The sequence below is a fragment of the Neopsephotus bourkii genome, unplaced genomic scaffold (assembly GCF_033783945.1).
Source record: "Neopsephotus bourkii isolate Nb327-2 ecotype Australia unplaced genomic scaffold, CSIRO-AGI_Nbou_v1 NB_142, whole genome shotgun sequence".
NCBI classification, from domain to species: Eukaryota; Metazoa; Chordata; class Aves; order Psittaciformes; family Psittacidae; genus Neopsephotus; species Neopsephotus bourkii.
In genome coordinates this window covers 1-18364 of record NW_026900659.1, presented here as the reverse complement: position 1 = coordinate 18364, position 18364 = coordinate 1, and the positions used below count along the sequence as shown (strand labels likewise).

Sequence of the window (18364 nt, the reverse complement as noted above, 5' to 3'; positions counted from 1 at the left end):
AGTGCACCTTCCGGTACACTTACCTTGTTACGACTTGCCTCATCTTCAGCTATTTGTTGTATTAGGTAGTATGTTGTGTTGGAGCTTGTGAGGAGGGTGACGGGCGGTGTGTACGTGCCCTAGGACCAGTTTAAATGGGGCTTGATTGTCCCTCTTTACTGCTAAATCCGCCTTCTGGGAGTGGGTTTCATACTCCCTTTCGTTGGTATTCTATTATTAGAAAATGTAGCCCATTTCTTCCACCTCGTGGGCTATACCTTGACCTGTCTTGTTAGCGGGTTATGGCTTTTGGGCTCACTTTTATGCTCTCATTGGAGGTGGGCTGGCGACGGCGGTATGTAGGCTGTTTTGGCGAGAAGTGGTCGGGTGTATCGTGGGTTATCGATTATAGAACAGGCTCCTCTAGATGGGTTTAGGGCACCGCCAAGTCCTTAGAGTTTTAAGCGTTTGTGCTCGTAATTCTCGGGCGGATGTTTATGTGCTGGAAACATCAGGATTTAGGGCCAGGCATAGTGGGGTATCTAATCCCAGTTTGTGTCCTGGCTTTCGTGAGGTGGGATGGATCATGGGGTTAAGATCATTTTTAGTGTTGGGCTTCTGAGTATCTTTAGCTTGTGACGGCTGAGGTGAGTAGTTTGATCTTAATTGGTGTATGATAGTCTTAGGTCACTCTTTACGCCGTAGACTGTTAATTTGGGTCTCTTGTATAACCGCGGTGGCTGGCACAAGATTTACCGGCCCTAGGTTGCTCTAACTAAGTCAGGCTTACGCCTATTGCTTAATGTTAACTACTGCTGAATACCCGTGGGGGTGTGGCTGGACGAGGTGTCTTGGGCTACTGGGTGTGTGCCTGATACCTGCTCCTTTTGTCTTAGTAAGGGGTTGGGGGCGTTTGCACTGGAACGTAGATGCTTGCATGTATGTGTTGAGCAATAATTAATGGTAAGGTTAGGACTGAGTCTTTTTTGTCCTTGGGAGTGGTGTCCATCTTGGCGTCTTCAGTGCCATGCTTTTGGTTTAAGCTACAGGGACGGGGTATGTGTTTTGTTTTGGGATACATGTTTTGTTTGTTTTGTTTTATGTGCTGGGAGGTTCGCTGGTTTTGGTGGGGTGAAGGGACAGTGGTTGTTTGGAGTTGGTATTTTGTGGTTTGTTATTGTTTATGTTTGGGTGGGTGAACTGGGTTGGGTTGGGTGTGGATGTTTATTGGATATTTGGGTGGAGGTTTGTTAAAAGTTAAGGTAATAAACGTTGTGTTTAAGATGTTTGGGATTTTAGGAGTAAAATTAAGTAAAGTTAAAAAAGTTAAACAAATAAAGAGGCAAATTTTACAAAAAAATTGGGAATTACCCTACTGGAGTACGGTGGTGGCTGGTGGTGGTGACAAACACCTTTTCAATGATTGGTAAATTGAGAGGTGTGTTCGTTTGTTTGTAACGTTTGTCAGGGGTGTAAAAAAGGTGAAAATGACGATATAAAGTTTTCCTGCTGGAGTCGACACTAATCAAAAATTTGTAAGTGCTTAAAGTTCTGAAATTATGTCCTACGACCATTTAAAAGAATTATGGCATGTAGGGGGATAGTGGATACACCATAACCAGATGGCTGAGAAAGTGCATCAGTGTGAGAATGATACCGCCAAATACTTCAACCGTATCATTAATTAATCCCTGAGGACCAGAACAGACCGAAGGACATAGGGCACACGTCAAGAGATTGTGTTTACCCGCCGGTAGGCGCATCGAGGGGCAAATTGAAGGGATCGAGAGAAAAGAAATACCAAAAGTATTATAGGCACTTGAGTGATCTAATCATGCGGCAAAAGGTACGCAGACTAGAGGTGATGACTTTGAAGATAATAGAATACTCAATCAAACAGATCATGGCCCTGACCGAGGAACCAGAGGCACGGTGGAGTACAAGTCGTGCGAGGGGTGTAGGGGGAAAGAATGATCCTGACGCTAGACGTGATAAATACCGACTCCGTTGAGTGGAGGCGCAGCTTCGTGAGAAGACCGACCAATAAATAACCTGGTACCTGACGTTGGTCCTCCGTGACATGGAATCGATGTGTACAGCTAAGAAACCAACCGGACAAGTTATGACCTGAACCACCCAGCTTCGCTGATACCCAAGCACTTCCATATGCTGTAACCTATAGAAGTTAAGAGAAGTACTCTACTGACCTAGACCATTAATAATTTACCATGATTAGTCATTAAGCATCCACTCCCTGAAGCAAGACAGAACTAGATCAATCCATTATCCATTCACACATGATATGGCATAAGAACATGAAAATTCTAATCTACAAATAGACTTAATGTAATGTATAAGGGACAATCTTATAATGCCCGATACACATAGTCTGTATAAGTAACCCACATTTGCCAATGGGGGGTAAGGGGGGTCCTCTATATAGGGGATTAATAATGGTTAATAGGGCCCTACGCTGAGATGGTAGGGCCCTATTGTGGTTGGGGGTATTGGTTGGTATAAGGCGAGGGGTTTATGACAGGGGCTTGTGTTGGGTTATGTGTGGTGTGTTGTGGTGTATTTGGGGTGTTGGCTTTTGGGTTGGGGTGGTGGGGTTTGATGGGGTATATTTGTGTGGTGTGCTGAGGCTGGTAAGATTCCCATACTTTATGGTAGGGTGTATTATGGTGATTTGGGGGATGTAGAGTAGGTGATGTTGTTAGTGTTGGGGTGTGTTTTATTGGATTGGGGTTTGATGGGGTATATTTGTGTGGTGTGCTGAGGCTGGTAAGATTCCCATACTTTATGGTAGGGTGTATTATGGTGATTTGGGGGATGTAGAGTAGGTGATGTTGTTAGTGTTGGGGTGTGTTTTATTGGATTGGGTTTTGGTGGGGTATATTTGTGTGGTGTGCTGAGGCTGGTAAGATTCCCATACTTTATGGTAGGGTGTATTATGGTGATTTGGGGGATATGTAGAGTAGGTGATGTTGTTAGTGTTGGGGTGTGTTTTATTGGATTGGGGTTTGATGGGTATATTTGTGTGGTGTGCTGAGGCTGGTAAGATTCCCATACTTTATGGTAGGGTGTATTATGGTGATATGTGCGTGAGAGGTGATGTTGTTAGTGTTGGGGTGTGTTTTATTGGATTGGGGTTTGATGGGGGTAGATTGTGTGGTGTGCTGAGGCTGGTAAGATTCCCATACTTTATGGTAGGGTGTATTATGGTGATTTGGGGGATATAGAGTAGGTGATGTTGTTAGTGTTGGGGTGTGTTTTATTGGATTGGGGTTTGATGGGGTATATTTGTGTGGTGTGCTGAGGCTGGTAAGATTCCCATACTTTATGGTAGGGTGTATTATGGTGATTTGGGGGATATAGAGTAGGTGATGTTGTTAGTGTTGGGGTGTGTTTTATTGGATTGGGGTTTGATGGGGTATATTTGTGTGGTGTGCTGAGGCTGGTAAGATTCCCATACTTTATGGTAGGGTGTATTATGGTGATTTGGGGGATGTAGAGTAGGTGATGTTGTTAGTGTTGGGGTGTGTTTTATTGGATTGGGGTTTGGTGGGGTATATTTGTGTGGTGTGCTGAGGCTGGTAAGATTCCCATACTTTATGGTAGGGTGTATTATGGTGATTTGGGGGATGTAGAGTAGGTGATGTTGTTAGTGTTGGGGTGTGTTTTATTGGATTGGGTTTTGGTGGGGTGAAGGGACAGTGGTTGTTTGGAGTTGGTATTTTGTGGTTTGTTATTGTTTATGTTTGGGTGGGTGAACTGGGTTGGGTTGGGTGTGGATGTTTATTGGATATTTGGGTGGAGGTTTGTTAAAAGTTAAGGTAATAAACGTTGTGTTTAAGATGTTTAAAGGTTTCAGGTAGGAGTAAAATTAAGTAAAGTTAAAAAAGTTAAACAAATAAAGAGGCAAATTTTAACAAAAAAATTGGAATTACCCTACTGGAGTACGGTGGGGGCTACGGTGGTGGCTGGTGGCGGTGACAAACACCTTTTCAATGATTGGTAAATTGAGAGGGTGTGTCCGTTTGTTTGTAACGTTTGTCAGGGGTGTAAAAAAGGTGAAAATGACGATATAAAGTTTTCCTGCTGGAGTCGACACTAATCAAAAATTTGTTAGTGCTTAAAGTTCTGAAATTATGTCCTACGACCATTTAAAAGAATTATGGCATGTAGGGGGATAGTGGATACACCATAACCAGATGGCTGAGAAAGTGCATCAGTGTGAGAATGATACCGCCAAATACTTCAACCGTATCATTAATTAATCCCTGAGGACCAGAACAGACCGAAGGACATAGGGCACACGTCAAGAGATTGTGTTTACCCGCCGGTAGGCGCATCGAGGGGCAAGTTGAAGGGATCGAGAGAAAAGAAATACCAAAAGTATTATAGGCACTTGAGTGATCTAATCATGCGGCAAAAGGTACGCAGACTAGAGGTGATGACTTTGAAGATAATAGAATACTCAATCAAACAGGCCATGGCCCTGACCGAGGAACCAGAGGCACGGTGGAGTACAAGTCGTGCGAGGGGTGTAGGGGGAAAGAATGATCCTGACGCTAGACGTGATAAATACCGACTCCGTTGAGTGGAGGCGCAGCTTCGTGAGAAGACCGACCAATAAATAACCTGGTACCTGACGTTGGTCCTCCGTGACATAGAATCGATGTGTACAGCTAAGAAACCAACCGGACAAGTTATGACCTGAGCCATTCAGCTTCGCTGATACCCAAGCACTTCCATATGCTGTAACCTATAGAAGTTAAGAGAAGTACTCTACTGACCTAGACCATTAAAGTACACTATGAATAATCATTAAGACTCCACTCCTTGAAGTAGGACAGAACTAGATCAACCTACTATCCACCTATACAGTATATAGTACAAGAACATGAAGACTCTAGTCATCAAGAGACTTAATGTAATGTATAAGGGACAATCCTATAATGCCCGATACACATAGTCTGTATAAGTAACCCACATTTGCCAATGGGGGGTAAGGGGGGTCCTCTATATAGGGGATTAATAATGGTTAATAGGGCCCTACGCTGAGATGGTAGGGCCCTATTGTGGTTGGGGGTTCTCATAGTTGAGAGGACAACGATGGTTTTTCAGGCCATAGACCTTGGATAACTCCAAGTGAGAACATTATGACCTACTTTGTGTTGCTTTTAGGGTTTGGGTTTGTTTTGGCGGCGTTATTGGTAGCTTCCAACCCGTCCCCATACTACGGGGTTGTTGGGTTAGTTTTTGGTTCTGTTATAGGGTGTGGGTGGTTGGTGAGTTTAGGCGCTTCTTTTGTGTCTTTAGTGCTTTTTATGGTCTATTTGGGTGGGATGTTGGTGGTTTTTGTGTATTCTGTGTCATTGGCTGCTGACCCATTCCCTCAGGCTTGGGATGGTTGGCGTGTTGTGGGATATGCTTTAGGGTTTGTTTTGGTCTTTGGTGTGGGGTTTACGGTTTGGGGGTGGGAGGGTGGAGGGTTTGGGGTAAGCACTGTTGATAGTGTGGGGACATCTTTTGCTCGGTTGGATTTTAGTGGGGTAGCTTTGTTTTATTCTTGTGGGGTGGGGATATTCTTAGTGGCTGGTTGGGGATTGCTGTTGACCCTGTTTGTTGTGTTGGAGCTTGTGCGGGGTTTATCTCGGGGAGCCATTCGGGCTGTTTAGGGTCAGAAAGTAGTTTTAATGTAAAATGCCAGCTTTGGGAGTTGGTGATGGAGGTTTTAATCCTCTTTTTCTGATTCTAACTCTAAGAAGGGTAAATCTTCGTTCTTTGGTTTACAAGACCAATGTTTTTTGTAAACTATTAGAGTTAATTGAGGATTGTGTTTTCTAAGGAGGAGGTGATGGGGAATAGGATTAGGATGATAGTGAAGTAGGTTAGTGAGGCTAACTGTCCGATGATGATGAATGGGTGTTCTACTGGTTGACTTCCTACTCATGTTAGGATAAATAGGTTAGCGGCTAGGGTTCAGAATAGTAACTGAGAGATGGGACGAAAGGCTATGGTCCGTTGTTTGGATTTGTGGAGGAGTGGGCTTAGGAATAGGATTAGTACGGAGGCTGCTAGGGCTAGGACACCTCCTAGTTTATTGGGGATTGAGCGTAGAATTGCGTATGCGAAAAGGAAGTATCATTCTGGTTTAATATGTGGGGGGGTTACTAGTGGATTTGCCGGGGTAAAGTTTTCGGGGTCTCCTAGTAGGTTGGGTGAGAATAGGGCGAGGGTGGTTAGTAGGAGGAGTATAACTGTAAAGCCTAGGAGATCTTTTAGGGAGAAGTATGGGTGGAATGGGATTTTATCGCAGTTAGATGAGATGCCTAGGGGGTTGTTTGATCCCGTTTCGTGTAGGAAGGTCAGGTGGATGAGAGCTAGGCCGGTGATTATGAATGGGAGTAGGAAGTGTAGAGCGAAGAATCGAGTGAGAGTGGGGTTGTCTACGGAGAATCCACCTCAGGCCCATTCTACTAGGGTTTGTCCGATGTAGGGGATGGCGGAGAATAGATTTGTAATAACTGTAGCCCCTCAGAATGATATTTGGCCTCATGGGAGGACGTAACCCACGAAGGCTGTTGCTATAAGGGTGAGTAAGAGGATGACTCCGGTGTTTCAGGTTTCTTTGTAGAGGTATGAGCCATAGTAGAAGCCTCGAGCGATATGGAGGTAGATGCAGATGAAGAAGAATGATGCTCCGTTTGCGTGTAGGTTGCGGATTAGTCATCCATATTGTACGTTTCGGCATGTGTTGGCTACGGAGGAGAAGGCTAGGGAAGTATCTGCAGTGTAATGGGTGGCTAGGAGTAGGCCTGTTAGGATTTGTGTTGTTAGGCAGATTCCTAGGAGGGATCCAAAGTTTCATCAGGCGGAGATATTGGGGGGGGTTGGTAAGTCAATTAGGGAGTTGTTTACTGTCTTTAGGAGGGGGTGGAATTTTCGTAGGTTGGGGGCCATTAGGGTTGGGTTATAGGGATAGTAGGATGATTAAGATGGATAGTGCGGATGATCCTAGGTATGTTTTGATTAATCCTTTGTGTAATGTGGTTGAAGTTTTGGCCGCTAAGACTTGTAAGCTAGCGAGTCCTTCTGGTCCGATTTTTTTGTATCAGGATGAGTCGATTAGGTGGTTGGCAATTTTTTGCCCGGTGTTTAATAGGGCTGTGGAGCTTGGGCGATGGGTTAGGAGATTGAAGTACCCTAGTGTAGATGAGAAGTTTAAGTAGTGGTTTTGTTTAGGGTGGGTTATGGTGTGGGTTAGGGTTGTGAGCTCTAGGGCGAGGATAATGCCTAGGACGGATACTATGATGGCTGTGGTTTTTGTTGGTAGGGATATTGTCATGGGAGGAGTGTGTGTTGGAGTTATGTATAGTGTAATGAATATGCCTGCTGTAATACTTCCTAGAGCTAGACGGGTGATTGGGTTTGTGATTTGTGGGTTGTTTTCGTTTATTGGGGTGATTGTTGGTATGCGGGTGAATCCTGTTTGCACTAAGAGGGTTATTCGGAGGCTGTACGTTGCGGTGAAGGTTGTGGCTAGGAGGGTTAGGAGAAGTGCTCAGGTGTTAAGGTAGGAGGTGTTTAGGTTTTCGATGATAAGGTCTTTTGAGAAGAATCCTGCTAGGAAGGGAGTTCCTATAAGTGCGAGGCTTCCGATTGTTAAGCAGGAGGTGGTTGTTGGGAGTATTTTTTGTAATCCTCCTATTTTTCGAATGTCTTGTTCTCCATTTAGGCTGTGGATGATTGATCCTGAGCATAGGAATAGTATGGCTTTGAAGAAGGCGTGGGTTGAAATGTGAAGGAAGGCTAGTTGTGGGAGGTTGAGTCCGATGGTGGTTATTATTAGTCCTAGTTGGCTAGATGTGGAGAAAGCAATGATTTTTTTGATGTCGTTTTGTGTAAGGGCGCAGGTAGCAGCGAATAAGGTAGATAGGGAGCCTAGGCATAGGCATATGGTGAGGGCGCCTTTGTTGTTAGTGAGTAATGGGTGAGTTCGGATAAGTAGGAAGATTCCTGCGACTACTATAGTGCTTGAGTGGAGTAGGGCGGAGACTGGGGTAGGGCCCTCTATGGCGGCTGGTAATCAGGGGTGAAGTCCAAATTGGGCTGATTTTCCTGTGGCGGCTAGGATAAGGCCAAGTAGAGGGAGTGTGGGGGTTTCTGTGGGGGAAAGTATGTGCTGTATCTCTCAGGAATTTAGGGTTGAGGCGAGCCATACTATGCTCAGGATAAGTCCGATATCGCCGATTCGGTTGTATAGGATAGCTTGCAGGGCTGCTGTGTTGGCTTCTGCTCGTCCATGCCATCAGCTGATTAAGAGGAAGGATATGATGCCAACACCTTCTCAGCCGATGAATAGGAGAAAGGTGTTATTGGCAAGTGTTAGTGTGAGTATTGCAATTAGGAAGGTTGTCAGGTATAAGAAGAATTTTGTGATGTATGGGTCTGATTCTATGTACGATAGTGCGAATTGTAGGATGGATCATGTTACAAATAGGGCAATGGGGAGAAATAGTATGGAGTATTGGTCTATTTTGAGGCTGAAGGGGATTTTGAAGTTTATGATGAACTTTCATTCTCAAAGTGTGGTGACGTTGTCTAACCCTGATTGCATAAATAGTGTTGATGGTACTAAGCTGGTTAGGAAGGCATATTTGGTGGTGAGGGTGATAGTTTTAGGAGAGTTTTTGAAGTTTTTTGATAGGAGGGGGAGGAGTGTGGGTGTTAGAATAATGATTAGTGTGAGGGCTGTGAGGGTGGTAAGGAGTAGGGTTGTTTCCACTACTTTTACTTGGACTTGCACCAAGATGAGTGGTTCCTAAGACCAGTGGATTGCTCTTATCCTTTAAAAGTAAGGGGGCTGAGGTTTTAGACTCAGATGCAAGAGTTAGCAGTTCTTGTTGGTTGAACCTCCCCTCGGCAGGTAAGAAGAATTTAACTTCTATTTTTAGGGTCACGGTCTAATGTTTGATTTAAACTATACTTGCATAAGGGGGATCTTGAGATGAGCTCGGGTTTTAGGATGAGGAGGAGTATGGGGAGGAGGTGGAGGATTATTAGTAGGTGTTCGCGTGTGGTTGAGTTTTGGAGTGTTGTGATGTGGGGGGGTAAGGTTCCTCGTTGGGTTGTTGTTAACATAGATAGGGTGTACGAGGCGGTTAGTAGGGTGGCGACTCCGGTTAGGAGGATAGTGGGGGTGGATCAATTGAATAGTGAGGTTATGATAGTTAGTTCTGCTATCAGGTTTGTGGTGGGGGGTAGGGCTATGTTTGTTAGGTTGGCTAGTAGCCATCAGGTGGCTATTAGAGGTAGGATGGGTTGTAGTCCTTGGGTTAGGAGTATAATGCGGCTGTGTGTGCGTTCGTAGTTTGTGTTGGCTAGACAGAATAGTATGGATGAGGTTAATCCATGGGAGATTATAAGGATTATGGCGCCCGAGAAGGATCAGTGTGTTTGGATTATACATGCAGCAATGACTAGACCTATATGGCTTACGGAAGAGTAGGCGATGAGTGATTTTAGATCGATTTGGCGTAGGCAGATTGAACTGGTTATTAGCGCCCCTCATAGGGCAAGTGTGATGAAAGGGTAGAGGAGTAGGTTGTTTTGGGGGGGGTTTGTTAAATGGGTGATGCGTATAATGCCGTATCCGCCTAATTTTAGAAGTAGGGCAGCGAGTAGCATGGAGCCTGCAATTGGGGCTTCTACGTGGGCTTTTGGGAGTCATAGGTGGAGGCCATACAGTGGTGCTTTTACTATGAAGGCGGTGAGTAGCGCTATGTCTAGGAGGGTGGTGGTTCAGTGTTTAGTTGGTGTGGATGTGGGGTGGGGGGTGAGTTTTAAGGTGGGGAGGTGGAGGGTGCCTGTTTGTGAGTGCAGATAGAGGATTGCGATTAGTAGGGGGAGGGAGCTGATGAGTGTGTAGAAGAGGAGGTAGATGCCTGCGCTTAGGCGTTCTGGTTGGCTGCCTCATCGTGTGATTAGAATTAATGTTGGGATTAGGGTTGCCTCGAATGAGATGAAAAATATTATGAGCTCTGTGGTTGAGAAGGCTAGAATGATGAGAGGTTGGATTGCGATTAGGGTTAATATGAAAATTCGTTTTCGTGAGAGTGGTTCGTGTTGTAGGTGGTTTTGGCTTGCTAAGATTATGAGTGGTGTGAGTCAGCAGGATAGAACAAGTAGGGGGGCAGATGTTTGATCGGTGCCTGCTCATTGGGTTAGGTGCTTGTAGGGGTAGTATGAGGGAGTTATTCATTGTAAGCTTAGGGTGGCGATTAGTAGGCTGTATGTTGTGGTGTTTGTTCATAATGACTTTAGGGGGGAGAGGAGGGTTGTTGGAAGTAGTATTATTGTTGGTAGGATGATTTTTAGCATTGTAGGAGGTTTAGGTTTTGTAGATGGTCAGAGCCGTGTGTTCGTGTGGAGGCTACTAGTATTGCTAGGCCTGTGCCCGCCTCGCAGGCGGAGAATGTTAGTATGAGGACTGGTATAAGGGTGAAGGATGGCGTTTGGTTTTCAATTGGTCAGGTTGATAGGGCGATGTATATTGAGAGTATTATGCTCTCTAGACATAGTAGGGCGGAGATGAGATGTGTTCGGTGGAAGGCTAATCCTAGACTGCTTAGGGTAAAAGCTGAGTAGAAGCTTAGGTGGAGAAGGGGCATGGAGAAAGTCATAGGGTGGACTATGTTTTGTTGAGTCGAAATCAACTGTCTTGCTTTAGACTAACTTTCTTATTCTGCCCATTCTAGGCCTCCTTGTGTTCATTCGTAGATTAAACCTAGGGTTAGTAGAAGGATGATGGCAGAGGTTCAGGTTAGGGTAGTGGTTGGGTATTTTAGTTGGATGGCTCAGGGTAGTGGTAGTAGGAGGGCGATTTCTAGGTCGAATAGTAGGAATAGGATGGCTACTGAGGAAGAATCGAATTGAGAATGGGAGGCGGGCCGATCCTAGTGGGTCGAATCCACATTCGTAGGGTGATAGTTTTTCTGAGTCTGGATTTATTTGAGTGAGTCAGAAATTTAGTGTGGTTAGGGCTGTGCTGAGGAGTAGGGTTGAGGTGAGTATAAATGTGATTATGTTTATTGCTCTTCTCTGGGGTAAACCAGATTTTAAAGATTGGAAGTCTATTGTAATGGATATACTAGAAGGGCAGGATCCTCATCAGTAGATGGTTGTATAGAGGAATAGTCAGATGATATCTACGAAGTGTCAGTATCAGGCTGCTGCTTCAAATCCAAAGTGGTGGTTGGGTGTGAAGTGGAATTTGGTTAATCGTAGGAGGCAGACTAGGAGGAAGGTGGATCCGATGATAACGTGAAGTCCGTGGAATCCTGTAGCTACGAAGAAGGTTGAACCGTAGATTCCGTCGGCGATTGAGAACGGGGCTTCGTAGTATTCAGTTGCTTGTAAGATGGTAAAGTATAGACCTAGTAGGGTGGTAAGTGTTAGTGACTGGACTGCTTGTTTTCGGTTCCCTTCTATAATGCTGTGGTGGGTTCAGGTTACGGTGACGCCTGAGGCTAGGAGGATGGCTGTGTTAAGTAGGGGTACTTCTAGGGGGTTGAGGGGTATGATTCCGGTTGGAGGTCATTGGTTTCCTAGTTCTGGGGTTGGAGCTAAGCTGGAGTGGAAGAAGGCTCAGAAGAAGCCTAGGAAGAAGAATACTTCTGATGTGATGAAGAGGATTATTCCATATCGTAGGCCTTTTTGGACTGTTGTTGTATGGTGGCCTTGGAATGTGCTTTCTCGTACAACGTCTCGTCATCATTGAAGCATAACTAGGGTTATGGATAGGAGTCCAAGGATTAATAGTTGTAAGGAGTTGTAGTGGAATCATATGATTAATCCGGATGTGGTGAGTAGGGCAGTGATTGCTCCTAGGATGGGTCATGGGCTAGGGTCTACTATGTGGTAGGGGTGTGCTTGGTGGGCCATTAAATGTTTTCTTGTAGATAGAGGCTTAGTAGGAGGACAAATACATAGGCTTGAATTATGGCTACTGCTATTTCTAGGATTGTTAGTAGTAGTAAGATTGTGGCAGAGAGGATGGATACTGTTGGTATGATGGGGAGGAGGGTGATGGTGGCTGTTGAGATAAGTTGGATTAATAGGTGGCCTGCGGTGAGGTTTGCTGTGAGACGGACTCCTAGGGCTAATGGGCGGATAAAGAGGCTAATGGTTTCGATTAAGATTAGAGCGGGGATTAGTGGAGTGGGTGTGCCTTCAGGTAGTAAGTGTCCCAGGGAGGTTGTTGGTTGGTTTCGTAGGCCGGTGAGTAGGGTGGCGAGTCAGAGTGGGAAGGCAAGGGCTATGTTTATTGATAGTTGGGTGGTTGGGGTAAAAGTGTAGGGTAGTAGGCCTAGGAGGTTGATTGTTAGAAGAAGTATTATTAGTGATGTTAGGATAAGGGCTCATTTGTGGCCTGGTTTGTTTAGTGGGGTTATGAGTTGTTTGGTGATGGTGTTGGTGAGTCATAGTTGTAGGGTGGATAAGCGGTTGGTGATTCATCGATTATTTGGTGCGGGGAGGAGTAGAGTAGGGAATAGTATTGAGAGGAGAATTAGTGGGATTCCAAGGAAATGTGGGCTTGAGAATTGATCGAAGAAGGTTAAGATCATGGTCAGGTTCAGTGGTGGTTTTTGGTAGTTGGGGGTATATTGTGGGTAGGGGTGTTTGTGGAGGTGAATGATGATATTTTAGGTTGGATGATTAAAGAGAAGGTTAGTCATGCTATAATTATGATGGAGAATCATGGGTTTGGGTTGAGTTGGGGCATGGTCATTAAGGAGGGAATATTACCCTCTTCACCTAGCTTAAAAGGCTAGTGCTGGTACATAGCTTCTTAATGATTAGGAAGTTAGTAGTGAGGATCAGGTCTCGAAGTGTGTGAGAGGGGTAGATTCAACTACGATTGGTATGAAACTATGATTGGCTCCGCAGATTTCTGAGCATTGACCGTAGAAGATTCCTGGGCGGGTGGTAATGAAGGATGATTGGTTGAGTCGTCCTGGGATGGCGTCTGTCTTTACTCCTAGTGTTGGGACTGCTCATGAGTGGAGGACGTCGTCGGCGGTAATGATAATGCGGATTGGGGATTCTATTGGGATAATGATGCGATGGTCGACCTCTAGGAGTCGGAAGTGACCTAGTGGAAGTTCGGTTGTGGGGATTATGTATGAGTCAAATGAGAGGTCTTTGAAGTCTGTGTATTCGTAGGATCAATATCATTGGTGTCCGATGGCTTTTAGGGTTAGGTCTGGTTCATCGATTTCGTCTATTATATATAGGATTTGGAGGGATGGTAGGGCGAGTAGGATAAGGACGATTGCAGGTAGGATTGTTCAGATAAGTTCGACTTCTTGGGCGTCAACGGTATTGGAGGATAGTTTTTCTATTAATATAAGTGTTAGTAGATAGAGGACGAGGCTGCAGATTGTTAGGGCAACTATAAGGGCGTGGTCGTGGAATTCGACAAGTTCTTCTATGATAGGGGAGGAGGCGTCTTGGAATCCTAGTTGTGAGTGGTTGGCCATGTGGGGGTGTACAGGGTTTTCACCTATGGTTTGGCTTTGACAGGGCCATGTAATTGGTTTACTAACACCCCATTGAGAAAGAAGCATAATTGGTTTGATATGCGGTTGGCTTGAAACCAGCATATGAGGGTTCGATTCCTTCCTTTCTTGTACTTGGACGAAGGTGGGTTCTTCGAATGTGTGATATGGGGGCGGGCAGCCATAGATTCATTCGATGTTGGTGGAGGTTAATTCTGGTTGTAAGATTTTTCGTTTAGAGGCGAAAGCTTCTCAGATGATGAATGTTAGTATAATTACGGCTAATATTGAGATTAATGAGCCGATAGATGATAGGGTGTTTCATAGTGTATAGGCGTCTGGGTAGTCGGAGTATCGTCGTGGTATGCCTGCTAGTCCTAAGAAGTGTTGGGGGAAGAAGGTTAGGTTTACACCTGTGAATATAACTCCGAAGTGGGCTTTAGCTCATGTTTGGTTTAGAGTGTATCCAGTGAATAGGGGGAATCAGTGGGTAAATCCTGCTAGGATGGCAAAGACAGCACCTATTGATAGAACGTAATGGAAGTGTGCTACTACGTAGTATGTGTCGTGTAGGGCAATGTCTAGGGAGGAGTTTGCTAGGACGATTCCAGTTAGACCTCCAATGGTGAATAGGAAGATGAACCCTAGAGCTCATAGTATGGGTGGGTCTCATTTGATGGCTCCTCCGTGTAGTGTGGCTAGTCAGCTAAAGACTTTAATTCCGGTTGGGATGGCGATAATTATGGTGGCGGATGTAAAGTATGCTCGGGTGTCTACGTCTATTCCGACGGTAAATATGTGATGGGCTCATACAATAAATCCTAGGAATCCAATAGATAATATGGCTCATACTATGCCTATGTAGCCGAATGGTTCTTTTTTTCCTGCGTAGTAGGCTACTACATGTGAGATGATTCCAAATCCTGGGAGAATAAGGATGTAAACTTCTGGGTGGCCAAAGAATCAGAAGAGATGTTGGTATAGGATTGGATCTCCTCCTCCGGCTGGGTCGAAGAAGGTGGTGTTTAGGTTACGATCGGTGAGGAGTATTGTGATTCCAGCGGCTAGGACTGGCAGAGATAGTAGGAGGAGTACAGCTGTGATTAGGACGGATCATACAAATAGTGGGGTTTGGTATTGGGATAGGGCGGGGGGTTTTATGTTGATGGTGGTGGTGATAAAATTGATTGCTCCTAGGATGGATGATACTCCTGCTAGGTGGAGGGAGAAGATAGCTAGATCTACTGAGGCTCCGGCATGGGCAAGGTTTCCGGCTAGGGGGGGATAGACTGTTCATCCTGTGCCGGCTCCTGCCTCTACTGTGGATGAGGTTAGTAGGAGGAGGAAGGATGGAGGGAGTAGTCAGAAGCTTATGTTGTTTATGCGTGGGAAGGCTATATCAGGGGCGCCAATTATGAGGGGAACTAGTCAGTTTCCAAAGCCTCCGATTATGATTGGTATTACTATGAAGAAGATTATTACGAAGGCATGGGCAGTGACGACTACGTTGTAGATTTGGTCGTCTCCCAGTAGGGTTCCTGGTTGGCCTAGTTCTGCTCGGATGAGTAGGCTGAGGGCTGTGCCGATTATGCCTGCTCATGTGCCAAAGATTAGGTAAAGAGTTCCAATGTCTTTGTGGTTGGTTGAGAATAGTCATCGATTAAGGGTCACAGGTAATGTGGTAAGATGGCTGAGTGTTTAAGCGTTAGGCTGTAGTCCTTTTTACAGAGGTTTGATTCCTCTTCTTATCGACTCTGTAGTGAAATTCATGTTGAGTTGCAAGCTCATTGATATGCGCTTGAGGTGCATCGGAGTCTTTTTAGGCAGAGGTCCGTTGGTTTAGGATGCCTGGCTGTTAACCAGGAATGTCGTGGGGTCGAAGCCCACCTGTCTAGGAAGGTCCTAGCTTAATTAAAGTATCTGGGTTGCATTCAGAGGATGTAGGTTAGTGTCCTACGGATCTTGGCAGAAACTAAGAGAGTTTAACTCTTGTTTAAGGCTTTGAAGGCCTTTGGTTTGATATTATCCTAAGTTTCTTAAGTGGTGGTGAGGATTATGGGGGAGAGTGGTAGAAGTGAGATGGATAGAGAGGCGAGTACGGGGATTAGGGTGTTTATTGGTTTTTTAGTGGATCATTGCTTTATTTTGTTTGATGGGTTGGGGGGAAGTGTGATTGTTGAGCAGTATGCTAGGCGTAGATAGAAGAATAGTCCTAGGAGTGATAGTATGGAGATGATTGTGGCTGTTGTGGTTATTTCTTGTTTAGTGAGTTCTTGGATGATTAGTCATTTGGGTAAGAATCCTGTTAGTGGTGGGAGGCCAGCTAATGATAGGAGTATTAGTATAAGAATTGTGTTTAGTGTAGGGGTTTTAGTTCATGAGGATATTAGTGTTGATAGTTTTAGGGTGTTTGTTGTATTTATGGTTAGAAAGATGGAGGTTGTTGTTAGGGTGTAGATGTAGAAGGTTAGGAGGGTTAGTTTTGGGTTGTAGATGATGATGATGGTTATTCAGCCTAGGTGTGAGATTGATGATAGGGCTAGGATTTTTCGGGTTTGTGTTTGATTAAGTCCTGTTCAGCCGCCAAGGGCAATGGATATGATGGATATGGTGGTGAGTAGTGTGGGGTTTAGTGAGTGTGATGTGAGGAGTAGAATGGCTATTGGTGGGAGTTTTATTATTGTTGAAAGGAGTAGAGCTGTGGTGAGGGTTGATCCTTGGAGAACCTCTGGGAATCAGAAGTGGAATGGGGTTAGGCCTAATTTGATAGCAATGGCTATGGTTAGTAGGAGGCGTGATGGAGGGTGAGTGAGCTGGGTGATGTCTCATTGTCCTGTAAATCATGCATTAATTGTGCTTGAGAGGAGAACTAGTGCGGAGGCGGTTGCCTGTACTAAGAAGTATTTGGTTGCTGCTTCGATGGCTCGTGGGTGATGGGATTTGGAGATTAGGGGGATAATGGCTAGGGTATTAATTTCTAATCCTGTTCAGGCTATTACTCAGTGGTTGCTTGTGATTGTGATTATTGTTCCTAGGAGGAGGCTTGTGGCTGAGATTAGTTTTGTAAAGGGACTCATTAGTAGGGGAAGGAGTTGAACCATCATTTTCGGGGTATGGGCCCGATAGCTTTTTTAGCTTACCTTACTAGGAAATAATATAAAGGAAGTATGGAGGATTTTGATTCCTTTTGTGTAGGTTCGATTCCTGCTTTTCTAAGTTTTAATAGGAAATGAGAGGGTTGGTGTACCTCTGTGTTCACTTTATCACAGTGATCCTTACATTCAGGCACATTTCCTTAGGTAAGGAGGTAGGCCTGCGTAAGAGATTGGCATGCTAGTGTGTCAGAGGTGGAGGGATAGGGTTAGGGGGAGGAAGTTTTTTCATAGGAGGTGTATGAGTTGGTCATATCGAAATCGTGGGTATGAGGCTCGGATCCATAGGAAGCTTGAGGAGAGAAGTAGGGTCTTTGTGGCTAGGATGAGGGGGAATAGTTCTATAGGTGGATTTAGTATGCTGGGGTTTAGGAATAGGAGGGTGGTTAGTGTGTTTATTAGTATGATGTTTGCGTATTCGGCTAGGAAGAATAGGGCGAATGGCCCTGCGGAGTATTCTACGTTGAATCCCGATACTAGTTCGGATTCTCCTTCTGTAAGGTCGAATGGGGAACGGTTGGTTTCGGCTAGTGTTGAGGTGTATCATATTATTGCGAGTGGTCAGGAGGAGAATATGAGGTATAGTGGTTCTTGTAGTGTGGTGAGGGTTGTTATAGTGTAGTTTCCACTTAATATAACTATGGATAGGAGGATGATGGCGAGTGTTACTTCGTAGGAGATAGTTTGTGATACAGCTCGCAGTGCTCCGATTAGGGCATATTTTGAGTTTGATGCTCAACCTGATCATAGGATTGAGTAGACTGCTAGGCTTGATATTGCTAGAAGGAAGAGGAGGCCTAGGTTTAGATCTGTGAGGGGGAGTGGGATGGGGAGGGGTGTTCAGATTGATAGTGCGAGGAGGAGGGCTAGTATTGGGGTTGTGATGAATAGGAGGGGTGAGGATGTGGAGGGGCGAATAGGTTCTTTGATAAATAGTTTAATTCCATCAGCCATGGGTTGTAGTAGTCCGAATGGTCCTACGATGTTTGGCCCTTTTCGGGATTGTATATAACTTAAGATTTTTCGTTCAATTAGTGTGAGGAATGCTACGGCAATTAGGATTGGGATTATGTATGTTATTGTTATAATAGGGTAGGTTGGAGGAATGTTTGGTCAGGTCATTGTGGGAGCTAGAGAGAGGATTTGAACCTCTGGGTAAAGGGTTTAAGTCTTTTGCATTTGCCAGGCTCTGCTACACTAGCAACCTTTTTCTGTGGGGGTATGTGGGGGCCCTTAGGTGATTTAGTTGGGGGCATCACTTGGGGGAAGGGCGTGCCTGTAGTATTGGCCCTACTTTCTCGGTCCTTTCGTACTAGGGAAAGTTAAAGTCATAGATAGAAACCGACCTGGATTGCTCCGGTCTGAACTCAGATCACGTAGGACTGTTAATCGTTGAACAAACGAACCCTTGGTAGCGGTTGCACCACTAGGATGTCCTGATCCAACATCGAGGTCGTAAACCTCCTCGTCGATAGGGGCTCTTGGAGGAGATTGCGCTGTTATCCCTGGGGTAGCTTGGTTCATTGGTCAATTTTATTGGGTCTGTGTGCTATTGGCACGTTGAGGGGTTGCTCTTGGTTAAGGGTTTTGGCCTTAGTTTGTGGAGGATTTATTTTTCTCCAGGGTCGCCCCAACCTAAAAATATTAACCAGCGTTTTTAGTGGT

The 18364-nt window shown here is 45.0% G+C and overlaps 2 pseudogenes; both read right to left on the bottom strand.

The window, feature by feature from the left end:
• Positions 1-5808: 5808 nt before the first annotated feature.
• On the bottom strand, positions 5809-6849 carry LOC133220874 (cytochrome b-like; annotated as a pseudogene).
• Positions 6850-13601: 6752 nt separating this feature from the next.
• LOC133220864 (NADH-ubiquinone oxidoreductase chain 2-like) lies at positions 13602-18358 on the bottom strand (annotated as a pseudogene).
• Between the last annotated feature and the right edge of the window lie 6 nt (positions 18359-18364).